This window comes from Mesocricetus auratus, unplaced genomic scaffold (genome assembly GCF_017639785.1).
Source record: "Mesocricetus auratus isolate SY011 unplaced genomic scaffold, BCM_Maur_2.0 Super-Scaffold_100009, whole genome shotgun sequence".
NCBI lineage: Eukaryota > Metazoa > Chordata > Mammalia > Rodentia > Cricetidae > Mesocricetus > Mesocricetus auratus.
This window is the reverse complement of record NW_024429193.1, coordinates 12,666,195-12,682,148: the sequence shown is the minus strand read 5'-3', so window position 1 is coordinate 12,682,148 and position 15,954 is coordinate 12,666,195. Positions and strand designations below refer to the sequence as shown.

Here is a 15,954-nt window from a genome sequence, read left to right as displayed (position 1 = left end):
ACTGAAAGCCCACTGTGTGCAAGGCACCCACTGTGTGCAAGGCACCCGCTGTGTGCAAGGCACCCGCTGTGTGCAAGGCACCCACTGTGCAATCAGGAGGCCGTAGTGAAACGATAAGACAAATTCCCACTCACAGTGCTTGAATTCTCATAGAAAAATAAGTGTTCTAATAGGGCAGGCAAACACGGTCAGCAGGACCTAGGAGATCAGTCTTGCACTGAACAAATGTAGCAAGAGAGCAGAACTCGTGTCGCACAGGTATGGCTTGTGATTTTCAAAGGCACGTGAGGTCACGCGTGCTTTGGATCAGGGTGGCAAAGGTAAGGAAGGGACAGCCTGGATATCTGAGGCATGTCACCAGACAGACGATGAGGAATGCAGGTGAGAGGCCATGAGCTCAGACAGCGCGGCCCACCCAGGCAGGGCCCATGGGGGACACAGCGCGGCCCACCCAGGGCCCATGGGGGACTGTGATGTTTCTGAGTGAGGAGAGGAATGACTGGAAGGGTTTGGACCCCATATTGACCCATCTGTCTTCCAGGAGGACGCTGAAGTGAGATGAGGGCGGAAGTGGAAACAGTGTTAGGGGCATGCTGGGACTTGGGAGCATTCACGGGAGCCAGGGCACCGTCGGAGGTGAAGGCCAGATCCTCATTGTGCTTCAAACGTAGAGTTGAAGGATCGTTTCCAGACTCAGAACTGTAAACCCAGTACATGGGTGGCTGAGCCAGCAGGATAACATAGAGTTCAAGCCCAGCCCGGGCGGGGAGAGATGCCCTTTCTAAAAAAGGCAGGCGTGTGTGAGGAAATGATAGCTTATCTGATGACCCTGGGAGGAATGGGGGAGGGGTGGAATACTATTAACTCAGACAAGGAAGACCGAAGAGGAGGTGCTGTGGGGAGGGTCAGGAGTTCAGATTCAGTCAGGTTCAGTTTAAGATCCTTGTGGACACCCAAGTAGAGTACAGGCAGGTCCTGCACTCACAGGTAGATTCATGAATCAGGAATTTGGTCTTTCTCCTCCTCCTCCTCCTCCTCTTCTCCTTCTCCTTCTTCCTTGCTTAGAGACATTTGTGAGACTCTAGGAGGAAATGGTGCCTGAAGTCACCTGACCACTTCACCATGAAGGTGAATGTGGGTGTGGTAGACAAGGGGATCATGGGAGTGTCTCTCTGGAAGGGATGGCCGGCAGAAGTACCTGGGAAATTCATGCAGTCTTGAAGGAAAGAGAAGGCAACCAAGAAAAGGGAATCTAGACAGAGGCTTCTTGATCCAGAATTCAGGAACAGAAGGACTTCAAACTGCTCGTGGTTTCCCTGAGAAAGAAACGTGTTATATATTTTGATAGATTTGGGCCATGTTGGGAAACAGAGTGTGTGTGGTGTGGATGGAAACCACCACCATAGAACTTGGGGTTCAGCTGACACCAAGCAAGATAGTTTAAGCCAAGAGCCCATTTATTAATATTTACATAGTGCCCAATATACACCAAGCATTGCTTTGCTTTTTTTGTGAGTATTAATTTATTTAATCCTCATGGCAACTCTGTGAGATTGGTGCTTCAATTATCCTGCCATGACCAGGTAAAGAAACAAAATGTACAGTTTAAGCAACGTGCCCTAAGTCATTTCCCTGTTGTTGGAGCCAAAGTCTCTAGAATGTATGTACTTGGTGTCACAGTCCATAATTAGTTGAAAGAGAGAGAGAGAGACAGACAGACAGACAGTCAGAGACAGAGACAGAGACACAGAGAGACTATGTATGTGTCTCTGTGTGTCTGTGTGTTTCTGTCTGTCTGTGTCTGTCTGTGTATGTATCTATGTGTGTTTGTGTGTGTCTGTGTCTCTCTCTTTGTCTGTTTGTCTGTCTCTCTCTCTGTCTGTCTCTTTCTCTCTGTGTGTGTATGTTTGTGTGTGTGTGCACATGTGTGGGGGGGTTAGAGGCTAACCTTAGGCGATGTTCCTCAGATGCTGTCTGTTTTGTTTCGTGTGACAGTCTCTCACTGGCCTTGTGCTTACCAAGTAAGCTAAGTGGGCTGACCAACAAGCCTTAGGAATCCACCTACTTCTGTCTCATGAGCTCTAGGGTTGCAAGTGTATGCCATCAGGCCCTTCTTTTTAACATAGATTCTGTGGCGGCTCAAACGCAGGTCCTCAGTCATTGCAAGGCAAGCACTTTACCAACAAAACAAACTTCCAAGCCCTAATTGTGTTTTGTTTGTTTGCTGGTAACTTTTTCTGCCCAGTCTTCTCCTTTGACCACCTCACTGTCCCTCCAGCACGTTGGTTATTTCCCTCTGAGCCATACAGGCTCTCGATCCTTCCAGTAAAGACTGAAGGTTAGCATAAACAGGCATGCCAATGAGCTGGGATATATCTGCTCCGTTTGTAGGGATAATTATCTGCTTGCCTAGATGTCTTGAGGAATTGCTTATCTTCAAGAAACAATGCCTTCTTTCTCAGCATGTTGTCTATATCATACAGCAAGAGGTAGAAAGGGCTTCTGTGTCCTGGATGGAAAAATCAGGTGTTGGCAGTGGTTACCGTCACAGGCTTCACTTTCCTGTGTGAGTTTGCTGACAATTATGGGAGAGTTTAATATAAAGGACTTGTGTGGTTTCCACAGGTGTGGTGTTGGGTAAGAGAAATTGGTTAGTGAGGAGAAAACACTTCAATGCTGAGGATCTGGGGAAGTTCTCCAGTGGTGAGACAGAGGGATTTGGTGGAAGACAGGAAGTTTGATAAAGGGAAATGAAACTGAAGAGCTAGGTGGTGATGTCTTAAAATGCCTAGCTTCCAGTTTCATTAATAACAGAGATTTGGAGTTTGACCCCAGATATTTTAAAAGTTTTCTGTAGAGTAATCTTAAGTACATTATTTCCATCTTTTGGGGATGTTGAGTTTCCCCATCTGGTACTGAATAGATTGCCTTTAAGTACTTTCCAAGATATAAGTAACCAAAGGAAAGGGAAAGGAAGGTGTGTGTGTGTGTGTGTGTGTGTGTGTGTGTGTGTGTGTGTGTGCATGTGTGCATATGTGCACACGTGCGCGTTACACAGAGAAATGCAGAGACATTGAATGAGTGAGATTCCTGCAGGGTAGCAGTCAACAGAATTGTGTGGATTAACTGTGTCAGAAGTTCAGAGCCTTTTCCGTGAGAGCATCCCCAGGATCCCAGAGAGGAAGCTTGCAGGTGCTCCACTCATGTAAGAATTCAGTTGTCTGAAACAAATGTCTTCCAGATGATTGATTTTAGGAAACTCAGCAGTTGTGGGGTCTACCATCATTGTAGTTGGTGGCTCTCAGAATGTGAGATAAGTATCTTAAAACTGGTATCTTTAATAATTTAGGTATTGTAATGAAAAATGCTAAATGTTCTTAAGTAGGTAATATTCATTAAGTAGGATTAAGTATCAAAGTTTTCTTTGAAATGTTTTTTGAAATGTTAGAAAGTTAGTCCATATATGTTCACAAACAGTTCCTAGGAGGCAAGTGGTTGCGTGAATTCAGTGAGCTTTGTCTCACTTCCAGGGGGTCTTAGAAAACCTGGGATATAGACAGAAAGGAAAGGAAGAAATGGGGGGGGGGGCGGGTGGATGAAGACATCCAAAGTATGAAGCAGCAACTCGACCAAAAGTGATGGTAGCAGTGCTGAAGAGTTGGCCGACTGGTTAAGGGCACTTGTTCTTCAGAGGACCAAGGTTTGCTTCCCATCACCCACATGGTGGCTCACAGCCACCCGTAACTCCAGTTCCAGGGGATCAGATGTCCTCTTCTGAACCCTGAAGTCACCAGGTACAAGCATGGTACACATAAATACATCAGGAAAAACATGCAATGCACATACAATTAAGTAAATAAGTCTAAAAATAATGTTTTTAAAGTAATGTTAGAAATACCCAAAGCCTAGCATACAGGGAAGGGTCAGGACGAGAAATGCTTGCTCTCCTACTACGGATGAAGTTCAGCACTGAGCCAGAAAAGTTGGCTGTTCTTCCAGTTGGACACGAGTACACAGAGCAGGATCAAAGGGCAGACTGCTTTTTGAGGGTGGTGGTGCTGGTGGTGCTGTGAGTTTTGAATCTTCATGATTGGAAAGGTGTGTCAGCATCCTGTTCACAGTTCAGTGTCCTGTGACAAAATGCACATCTGGGCTGTGTTATCTGTGGATCCCTGTCCATGGAGGAAGTGCTTACTGGTACTCATTGAGAAGACACGAGAGACATATGATCCCTCCTTCCGAAGAGCACCACACCCTGCCCAAGGTGCAGTTTTGAAATCCTACTGGTCAGCAAGCCTGATCAGACGCAGTCACCAACATACACACAAAACGATGTTATTATCCGACAACATACCTTGCGATCTGTGGCTTCTTATCCAGCTGAATTTCTTGTATTTTGCAATATCTTACAAAACAAAAGGCAAAGGGATTTGTGAGCCTGTGCTTTTAATGTCCTCCATGGGACTTCCTGTTCTATAGAGTGATTCAAACTGTGGGTTTGAATCCATTAATCTACTCCCCAGTTATCCATGAGGGTGTTCCAAGATAGCATATACCAAACTTCATAGTACCACACCCTACATATACTGATGATAAAGTTTAATTTATAACTTTAGATTGACAGCAGCAACTAGTCAAGTTTGCGCAACCTCAATATACAGGATTTTCTTTTTCTCTTTCTTGCTTAAAATAGTATTTTATGGTTTCTCCTTGTCATAGCCAAACAGCCAGTACAAACCCTATTGCACTTGGGAGTGAGTCATTGTGAAGTAATGTAAGGGTTTACTCAACTAGAGCTACTGTGCCACCATGACAGTTGGTTTGACCGTGAAGCTTCCCACTAAGTAACTAATGGAAGATAGGCAGATGTGGTGTGAACATGCTGGAAAACTGTCCTGTGTGAGATAGAGGTGAACTTTCTCCACACTAAGCAGAATGGAGTAAACACGAAGCTTATGAATTCTTTACTTCTGTAATTTTCTATTTCACATTTCCAGACCACAGTTGATTGATTATCAGATACTGAGACTGAATAAAGGGGGGGGTTTTGTGGTGAAGCTCCAATCAGTACATTTTAAAGAACAATATCCAATAAAAAGGAACACCGGCATACATCATACTTAAAAGGTTTAAGTGTCGTGTGCTGATATTTGTGTGTGTGTGTGTGCATTTGCCTGTGGTGGAGTCTGATCTAAAATGCATCCATTCCATGGGTTACAATCAGGAATATTTGAAAACCCAAAGTCGTAAGATCAAAGAGGTTGTTTCTTTTTCTCTCCCTCCTCCTCTGCCTCTTCATTCTATGTCTCTCTCTGCCAAAAAGCATGTGTGTATCTATATTTATATACATTTATGTGTATAAATTATATACATGTATATATACATATATATGCATACATATATATAATATATATGCATACATATATAATATATATATATATATATATATAGTTACTAAGGGCTGTTGCAAAGCCTGTTGTGATTACAACAAGGAGCTAGACAACTTTCTTTCATCCATCTCACATAGACTGGTGATAGACTGTGGAGACATTAGATTTTGACAGAATGAATGACTGGGGAAATCGAGATTTAGGGGAGTCGAGTGGCTTTTCAGAACCTGGACCTCAAAGAGGAACCCAGGCCCACTCACATCCAGCTCAGCCTCCAGCAACGGTGGCTAAGATGTGCTGCGGAGTGGGTAGCGGCTAAAAGGAGCGCGATGTCTGCTTTCTTGTTGGCGTGACCACACACCGGAGAGAAGGTGGCTGGAGGAAGGAAGGGACCTTTCTGATGCATGGTCTCGGGGTGCAGTCTGCTGTGGTGCGGAAGACACGGTGGCCGGAGTGGCTTCCGGTGTGGCGGCGGAAGTGTCGGGCTGCTTGCTCTGAGGAGCAAGGACGCACACTGGAAGACAGGAGGCGAGGCCAGGCTGTAAGCCTCCAGACAGCCCGCTTCCTGCAGCCAGGCTCCACTTCCCAAGAGCTCCAAACCTCCCGCATCAGTGTCACCCACTGAGTGACTAATGCTTAAACACCAGAGCTTGAGGAAGCCATTTCACAGCCGACTCACAGCAAACGGGCACCCAACTTCCCAACATGACGAAGAAGCCCAACTCAAACCTCGACAGGGAGAGGTCCACCCTGGGAGGGAGAGAAAGGAGCAGTGCTTGCCTGCTTCCTGTGATGAGATCGGTGTGCGCTGGCACTTAGGATGTTATTTCATTTACCCTTCATAACCCCGTGTAGATGCTTCAACAGGCAAGCAAGCTTGAAGCAACGTTATAGAAATGGCTCTGACCCTCTCCTGGGATCTAAGGGTTCCATAGTTTTCCAACCCTGTGTTTACCCAAGCAGATGGTGAGTGGAAGGACTTTGGAGCCTGGGGGGTGGGGTCGCTGAGATTTAAATCCTGCTGGCTTTGTGACTTGTGAGCTGTGTGACCCTGGGCAGTTTACCTAATCTCTCTGTATCTTGGAGTTCCCATCTGTGAGATGGAGATAGTATCTTTGATATGGTGAGGGTTTGAAGGTTAAAGAGACGATGCTTGTAAAACTGCTAAGTTAGGACTTGGCACCTAGTAAGTACTAAGAAGGCATTAGCTCTTCTTAGACCTCAGTTTAACTCAGGAGTGTTTCATTCCATATTCAAGCAAAGTGCCCTCTTGTCCCCAGAAATGTCCTAGAGGTGCAACCTACAGGCTTGCTGTTGGAGCCACAGTAACATGAGATTCTGCGATATGGGCAGGCAGTGACAAGGAGGCTGACTAGGTCTCCTTTGCAGAAGTTACCTGACAGCTGGCTATTGGCACCGTCTCTGTCATTGGAGATCTGGAGCGTCTGCTGTGGTCGCCACAAATTGAAAAGCTCTACACTGGTCTTATTGATCTCTGTGGTTACCTTCCTCACCCAGACCAGATTCTGTCAGTGACTCCTGCCTCTGACAGATGGCATTTGCATTAATACTTCATTTCGTTTTTTGTAAACTTTATCAATAAAGCATTGTGTATTATACCCTAACCGACAGTGGGCTCAGTACAGTCCCATAACACAAAGCCAGCATCTCGTGTACAAGGTGTCCCTCACAACACATTGCCCTCATCTTAGAGACTCATTCTTCTAAGGGACCTTGTCCCCAAAGGCAACACCTCCTTTGCCAGCATTGAAAGATCTTCCGGGTCTGAAGAGAAGCAGGGCCAGAACCTTGAGCATCGTTCGTGTGCTTCCTCAGCGAAATGCTTTTGCTCCCTCGGATATAAAGAAGAGAAGGAATGGAGCAGGGGGGAGGGGAGAAAGAGAGAAGTGAGAGAGGCGTGAAGGGGGCAGGAAGGAAGCATGTGAGAGTGATGATGTGTACAAATTCACTCACACGCACAATAATGTGTACAAACACACACTCACACGCACAATAATGTGTACAAACACACTCACACGCACAATGATGTGTACAAACACACACTCACGCACAATAATGTGTACAAACACACTCACACTCACAATAATGTGTACAAACACACTCACACTCACACGCACAATGATGTGTACAAACACACTCATGCACGTGCACAATGATGTGTACAAACACATGCACACGCACAATGATGTATACAAACACACACATGTGTGTACACATGCGCACACACACACAAAAGCACACACACACACACACACACACTTTAAAACAAAAAGGTCAAAGAAGCTAACCAAGGTCCCTGAGAATTCTTAGATACTTTGTTTTTAGTTTTCGCCGTCTTGCATCTTGCTGATGCCTCTGCAACTCAGAAGCCTGCCTTCGGCGTTTGCTCCTTGTGTGCCTCAGTGATCACATTCCTGAAGAGGAGGGAGAGACGAGGAAAAGCATGCTGAAGCGTTGCCTTGTGGAATGGGCAGATTGCTGCTTTCCGGCCCATCTTCCCTCATCAGTGTGTAGGGAATCGTATCAGACGGCACATGACTAAATCCGGAGCCATCAGAGTTTAGGGGTGCTTATATTAATCTTGAAGTCACTGAGTAACAGCTGACCTGTATGCTTCATGGGGTGCGATGACACTCTGGGTTGAGGGAGACATTTGTTCACAGGAAGGCAGGGAGTGAATAAATGCAAGACCCACTTGCTCCTTAGCAGCCGCCACAACGATGCTGCTGGATTTGTCCCCTCCTGTATTTACTGGGATGACCAAACACTGACTACAGGTAATTAAGAGAGAAAGGATTGATTTTGGCTCTTGAGAGGACACAGACCCATTGTGGTGGGGATGATGTGGTAATAGGCAGTCCCACAGTGGCAGGAGCTAAGGCTGCTCATTCACGTCTCAGAAGATCAGGATAGAAAGAGAGATGCTGTCACTCACCTAACATCCTCCTTCTTCTCTTTTGAATCAGTCGGGGTCCCTAGTTCATGGGATGACGCTGACAGTATTACCCCACAAGAGCCCCTTACCCCTCTGCAGATTCTCCTTGGCCCCCCACAGACCCAGCGATGAGCCTCACTAGTGTCTCTTAATGTATCAAGATGACAATTCTAATCGATCATCCACTCCCTTCTGGGGGGAGCAAGGGGACGGGAAGGCCAGCTTGTCGGTTGGGGCATCTCTGTGTCCACCTTCTCTCGATACCTTTGCCTTGTCCGGGGTCTGTCTTCTTCTGCCTCTCCACGAGTAGCCCTTTTGCCGCCTCAGGTCCTTCCTCCTGCTCCCCATCTCCCCGCTGCTTCAGGTGCTCTTTGCAGCCGGCTCAACTCTTGCTTGTCCAAATCAGTACCCTTCCTTCCATCGCAACACCGTCACTCCTCCCGTCCCTTCCCGAAGCGTCTCACAATCCCACAAGCCCTGCTGTACTAAGTGAAGACAGCGTTGTAAATCCCTGTGCTCACTTCCTTCTTTGGATTTTTCTCTTCTGGCTTACCATGCTTCTGGAAACCCAAGGAGGCTTCAGCTGGACAGAGTGGTCATTGTATATTTCTGAGTGTGCGGGATAGGAGCGCTCATGTTGGACCCTCTGAGGAGAGGGTTCTGGGAAGGGCCCTGCACAAGCCTCTTGAGTCCCAGCATCCTGCAGTGCCCTCTCAAGAGCTTTGATCTCTGCCAGTGTGGTCACTATCCACCATGTAAGTGTCCCCCCGCCCCCACCAAGCTACTTTAGCAGCTAGAGTATTACAATGCATGCGTGCTGGCTTGTGGTAGAATTTTTATCAAATCCGCCTTAACATTGTACCGTTTGGAGATTCCAGCAGGGGACTGCTGTACTCAGCGGGAATTTAAGGCAAGTATACTGGGTGGGAGTCAAGGCAAAAGGATGATTTTTTGGAATCATAGACTGAGGGACCAACAAGATGTCCAAAATAAAGGGCAGGAGAACCAAGAAGTCCTAACTGGAGACATCCTAAGTGAAGCCCCTCCTCTGTGCACCCTCCTGCCTTCCTTGACAACCACGCTGTCCCCATGAGCTCTGTGGTGTGTCAGAAAGGATCCTGGGGCGTTAAAGGATCACTGTTTCCTAAAAGTGCTGACTGGATTCACCTTGTCAATCACTGCCAGTGCTGTGGCTGAGCTCGGGGCTTCCTTCTTATTCTAGCAGGCGCCGGCCTCAGACCTTGAAGCAAGTTACCTATCTTGGGTGCCAAGCGACAGTGGTACGCAGGGGTCATCTGTTGTGGTCTGTCAGAGGGCTTGCCGTGCAACCGTGGGCCTGCTCCTTTTCTCAGCAAGAAGAGGCTCCTGCTTTTTGTGTCTCCTTACCCTAAACGTCCCTTGACCACCTACTAAGACCACTAAGACCGCCTCCTCAGACCTGGCCTCTTCTCCAAAGACACTTTGCATATGCCTTGCCCTAGTGTTTTACGGTTGTTAGGGGATGACCAAGGTTTATGAGTCAACAACGTGTCACATGAGACATCACATTAAGTCAGAGCTGTTCTGTATGGCTGCCCCCATGTATGACTCAGATGGGTTTATCTGAAGAAATGAGACGCCTGCCCAGAAAATGTCACTAAAGAAGAGATTAACCAAAGGACCAAGCAGGAGAGCCCTGTGGATTTGGATGGCCCCAGGGCTTCCCTTGAGGCAGGATACAAGCGGGATTTCAGCGGCGGTAGACAGGCATATGCCAGGAAGCCGCTGCCGCACCACCCGGCGTGGGAAGGGAGCAGGGCAGACTGTGTATGGAGTAAAGATCTAAACAGCTTTGGTTCTCTGCTTTCAGTAAGGCACGCTGCAGCCAGAGCCCAGGTCCTGTGTCCTTCGATGGCATATTGACTGCTGTCCTATGTGCAGCCGAGGCCAGGCAGGTGTGAAAGAGTGAGTTGGGCCTGAGGTGGGTGTGGTGCTGTTCGGAGAGCATCTCCGGTGGCTCACCGGGCAGACCGTGTGCTATGTAATGACGTGCGAGGCCCCCGTCCCTGCGGCCCTTCTCACTGCAGGAGCTCTGGGCTACTAGACGTGTGCTGCTGTGCGTGGCTTTACGTCATTTCTCAGCATCTGAACTCAGGTCCTCGCACTAACGCAGCAAACACCCCACTCACTGAGTCATGTTCCCAGCCCCAAATGTTTCACTTCTAATACCAACACTATACAGAAAAAAAAATCAGAATCTCATTTAACTGAGCACCATTGCTGTCTGACCCTGTACAATGCCGCGGCCGGGGTGGGGGTGGGGGCACTGCTGCCTCCCTCCCAGTATAAAGACATAGTCAGAGAAAGGCAGAGACCTGCTCAGGTTGCAAAGAAGCATCCACTTAAACTTCACCCCTTCCTTCCCCCTTCCCCCGTCTGTGCCCCCCCCCAGTGCACAAGCACAGTGTTTATGTACGCTGCTTGGGGTGTGCCTGACTATCCAGTGCCCCCCTGCCAGGCTCCTCTGAAGAAGCAGCTTCCCCAGCCTCTGTCCCAATGCTGTGTGGGGTCTGGTTTGTGTCACTAGAGACCTGTCCTACTATGCTGTGACATAATTGCTTCCTTTCTGGTCCCCACCAATAATATCAGGCGGGATCCGTCTGGTCTTGGCGGAAGTACTCACTTAATCTAGAACAGGTTTTGGCCTTTCTCACTGACCATGAGGCACGGAAAGAGATTTCTTTGTTGGAGTTGGGCTTAGTGGTTGAAGGATCTCCAGGGCCCTTCGTGCTGGTTCATGTGGTTTCCTCCTCAGGGCAGCTGGTCTTGTGGCGTGGAGGCCTGCTACATAGCGGGAGGGGCCTCTCATTCAAACGGGGTGGGGGGATACAGTGAAGGGTCTGCACAACAGGGAGCCATTGTTTTCTTATGGAGAGCAAGTCATGATAAAAATGACAAAGGTATTTAAGAAGCTACAGCAGGGTTTTAACACGAATACGGTCCCTTATGTAGAGCACTGGCCCCTGGGACCAGCCTATGATGGCTTGGCCAACAAGTTTGGCCTCTCAGCCTACACAGATAGGGCTAACCCTCTCAGGAGCCAGGAGACTTAGAGCTCGTTAAATGCTCCCTCGGGATCAGGACTCGCTGTGTGTGTTGGTTGGTGTTTAATCTCCATGGTTTTTGAAGTCTTTTTGTCTCTCAAGAGGTATCTTTTCCTTATCACCCGGCTGGGATATTGACAAAGGGACAGTGGCGTGGTGTGGCTGAGATCTTCCTGCATGCTGTCTCGGCAGCTAGGGAGTCCCAGGGGCTTCCATGGCGTTTCCAGATTCCTAGCATTTCCAAACTGGACTCACCAAGGACTCAGGGACACATCACTCCTGCTGTTTTCAACCTGCCTACTTGGCCCATGAAATAAATATCATGCCCAGAACAGAACCCCTCATGCCGGGGGTCACCCCAAGAACCCGTAGATGAGCCTGCAACCCAAGCTTGGAACTTTGTGTCCAGCTTGAGCCGTTCCTCCCTTGGAGGCCGGTGCTTTCTCCCCAGGAAATGTCCCGAGCTCCTTGTTCCTACGGGTTCTGACAGTTGGGCCTGGCGTCCTTGCAAAGCTCTGAGCTTCAGTGTCTCTGTGCTGGCTTTGTTTGTGAGGGCTGTAGACCTGGGGTTGATCTGACTCCTCAGACGCTCCCCGGGGACTCCAGGTGTACATGGCAAAGTGCTGAGTGTGCGCTGCCTTCCTTCCTTCCTTCCTTCCTCTTCCTTCTTTCCTTCCATCCTTCCTTCCTCGGTGCCTATGCGTGCATTCGTGTTTGTGTGGTTGCTGTGCATGTTGTGAGCATGTGTATGGAGGCCAGAGGTCAGCCTCACGTGTCCCTCCTCAGAAGCCATCCATCTCAGTGGGGATTTCCCCAGGAATTCCCTGACGAGGCAGGTCTGGCTGGCCAGCAAGCTCCAGCCATCCCTCTGTCTCAGTCTGCCCAGCACTTGGATTACACGTGCACGCCTCTGTAGCTGGCTTTTTATGTGGGTTCCGGGGACTGGGCTCAGCTCCTCACGCTTGTGTGGAAATCACTTTTCTGACTGAGTCACCTTCCCAACCCCGGAGATCTGGAGGGATGCTGAGGAGTGAAGGTAACACTGAGCTGTAATTCCTTGAGTTTATACGTGGCTCAGAAGCCACCACCATCTTTTTGGTAGCGTGAGATAAGAGCCTGTCGGAAGGGTGCGGAGGTCCTGCAAAAGCTGGTGCTCACTTGTGGAGGGCTGTCTGGACCCTTGCCAATTTGTGCTGAGTCAGCTTGAAAGCAGCTCTTAGGTTTGGACAACCTAGAAGCTCCCTGACTCCCTTGCTGGTCTCTGTATAAGAAGAGGTCACAAAGAAACGTCTGACTCAGGGAATCCTTTCTCGAGGTGGTGCTCAGGGACACGGCCAAAAACCAGCCGTTGGGTTCCAAACTTCTGTCCGGAGAGCAGCCAGTCTTGGGGCCCAGAAAGAATGGCCTGGTTTTACAGAATTTCTGCAGACTTAGGCGTGGGCCCCTTAGGTAGCCCTGCTTGCCTCCGGTGGGACAGAGTTGCTGACCGAGAAGGAGGTGATGATAAGCTGAGGAGCTCACTAAGACGTGGCTCTGCGGAGCCTACACACTCCTAAGGATGGGCTCTGGGGACATGGGGACTTGCAGGTCGCCTCAACAGGTTCAGAGCTTTAGGACAAGTGGCCGTATTAGATGACTTAGGGACTGACCTAGCAAGGTGTAGAGTTTCAGAGAACATAGGCAAACCAGGGTAGTTGAACAAAGACGGCCTCTGATAACATGTTAACCACAAGGAATTAATTTAAAAAGAGGTCACAGACTTGAAGGAGAACAAAGAGAGTTTGGAGGGAGGGAAGGCAGAAATGATGTCATTATCTTATAATCTCAAAAAAATAAAAGAAGTAAAATTTAAAGGAGAAACTCATCAGTGTTTGCTTCTTGACTGATTAAGTGACAGAGACTTAAGAGACTAGGGTCTAAGAGAAAGCTGTAGTAACAATAAAAGGGGAAGGTAGGCTACAGTCTGAGTGTCGTATGAGAGAGACCTCATTTATGTGTGGTCCTTGAGGACACACTGAATATTTGAGACATCCTGAATATCAGTTTAGAATAGTGGGCTATGACATCCTTTAAGGAAATAAGATACTAAGATCACAAGGTATATTTACTTCTCATGGTCAAAAAAGCTCACCAGCATCTCTGGGCTTGATTGAGTTTTCTGTAGAGTTCCCTCGTCATTTTTGTCAGGATGGGCACAAAGACATCTAGAGATGGAAGGGGAAACTCATAATGAGTCTTTTTCTGTCCCTCCAGCCAGCTCCCAAATAATGACATGGAGACTTCTTATTAATTATGAAAGCTTGGTCTTTAGCTTAGGCTTACCCCCACTTAGCTCTTATAACTTAAATTAATCTGTTTCTATTAATCTAAGTTCTACCATGTGGCTTTTTTTAACCTCTTCTCCGTTTCTGATTTGTTCAGCGTCTCTTGGCATCGCCTCTGTATAATTCAAATGCCTTGATTCCTCCTTCTCTTCCTTTCTCTCCCTGGAAGTCCCACCTGTCTCTCCTGCCTAGCTATAGGCTACTCAGCTCTTTATTAAACCAATCACAGGGACACATCTTCACACACTATAAACAAATATTTGGCAATAGACACTGGCTTCCTGGAGAGCTGGGGCCATGTAACTCAGAAGACGAGAGAAGGTCAGGAGGTGGTGGCCAAGCTGTCACTCACTCCAGTGGGAGGAGGCAGAGCAGAAAGAGGCTGACCACACCCAGATGCATGATATTTGCCCCCTCTCATGTGGCTGTGTGAGCTCTGGAACACTAGGCTTGTGAGTAGGCTGTGCGGGATCCAGCAGAGGGGAAGGGCTGCTTAGTTGGGCAGACTCCTCCAGGCTTAGACTGCCATTCGGAGCGCTATAGAGAAGTCTGCAGAAAGAACAGCATCAGACTGCAGCCCAAAGAGGGTGCAGCACCAGAGTGTGGGCCCCCAGAATGTGCTTAGGGACCCTCTGGGAGAACAGAGGACATCTATGCTGCTTCCTAATAGCCACTGGCTTAAGTGCCTCAGGGATCAGCAGTCAGCAAGACAGGATGCTTCCTCTGGAGAGCCTGTGAGTTCCTGAAACACTGGCAGGTGTCAGGGAGCATCAGCCCCAGGGGACCCCGGAGTTATAGTCAGGATGCTGTGCAGACAGACCCTGGTTAGTGAGACTAGATTTGGTGGATGCCTAGGCTCCTAGGTGTGTGTGTGTGTGTGTGTGTGTGCATTTCTAATTTGGTAGTCCAGCCCCGACATAGACTTTGGAGAAACATCAAGGCACTTTGAATACTTCCATCCCGGAGGTTCTGCAATGGCGGGGGGGTGTGAAGGGCAGCAGAGAGGGCAGAGAAAAGGAAGAATAGGTTAAAAGCCCCAGGAGGTGGAGACAGAGTTGGTGTGAGGGGAGCGGCAGGAGAATTCAGTTTGGCTAGCGGAAAAGCAAAACAGCAAAGCAGTGGTTTGGAAACAGAGGAAGTCCAATAATAAAAAAAAAAGTAGAGTTCCAGCATGAAATCCCCTACCCTCCAGTAGAGCATGATATACTGATAATACGTTCTTGTAAAACCCCAGGAAATATGCTTCAGCCCTCATCTCCAGGAGAATAAACTACAGGGCTGCCCCCCACTCCAAAATGACTCCATTTTGATCTAGCCACTTCCATTTTAAAATACATTTCTTCTGCCTGTGTATCATTTAAGTTTTTTTTTTACAATATTTTGTCATTGTCTTGTTCATTTAGCTATTACAAATGAACAATTTTGTTAGGTCGAATTTGTATCCAATCTCATCTGCACCAACACAGACAACTCCTTTGTGGGCGATGGAGGCAATTTAATGGTGGGGTCTGAAGGAGGAAGTCCCACTACTCAAGCTAGTAGCACCAGGGGACTCCTTGCCGACCTCGTCCAGTGACCTACAAACGGGCTTCCTGTGTCACTGCACTCCCGAGGTAACATGAAGAAAAGAGAGCTTGGAAAGTCCTAAAGAGCTGCAAACGAGAGGCAAAGGGGTCTTCTAAAATTAGCCCGGTGGCAGGGTTTGCTAGCTTTAAGTGGCGTGCCACCACCATATTTGAACTGGGCAAACCCGCTGGTGTTGAGCCTTTATGTGTGTGACCCTTGGTGGGGATTGGAGTAGCTGAGCAAATGCAAATGAGGCTGGGGTTTTCTGGCCTTGACTAGGACACGGTGACCAACACATGGCTCTCTGCTGGCCCCTTATAGAGCAGGGACATCTTTTTTATTATTGCTCCCTATTTACTTATTCATAGAGTTCATTTACATTCAACTAATAATCACATTCTCGCAAATGTGTCACTTAATAGGTGAAAATGATCAAACTCTGGAGAGAACAGCATGTAATTCCCAAGCAGGAGCATCTTTAAGCCACCTCTGTTAATTCTTTGGAAACTCTGAGGAGTCTTCTCAGCAGTTCCGTAGACAGTCTGTCTTGGATTTCTGTTGGGTTGGCATTTATTAGTGGCACATAGGGACAGGCTCTGTCATGACATGTCCACACCCATGTAATGCGTTTTGGT

The 15,954-nt window shown here is 48.0% G+C and overlaps 1 protein-coding gene across 1 annotated transcript in view; it reads left to right on the top strand.

The window, feature by feature from the left end:
• Lpar3 (lysophosphatidic acid receptor 3) overlaps positions 1-15,954 on the top strand; it is a 68,332-nt gene that overhangs the window by 23,062 nt on the left and 29,316 nt on the right.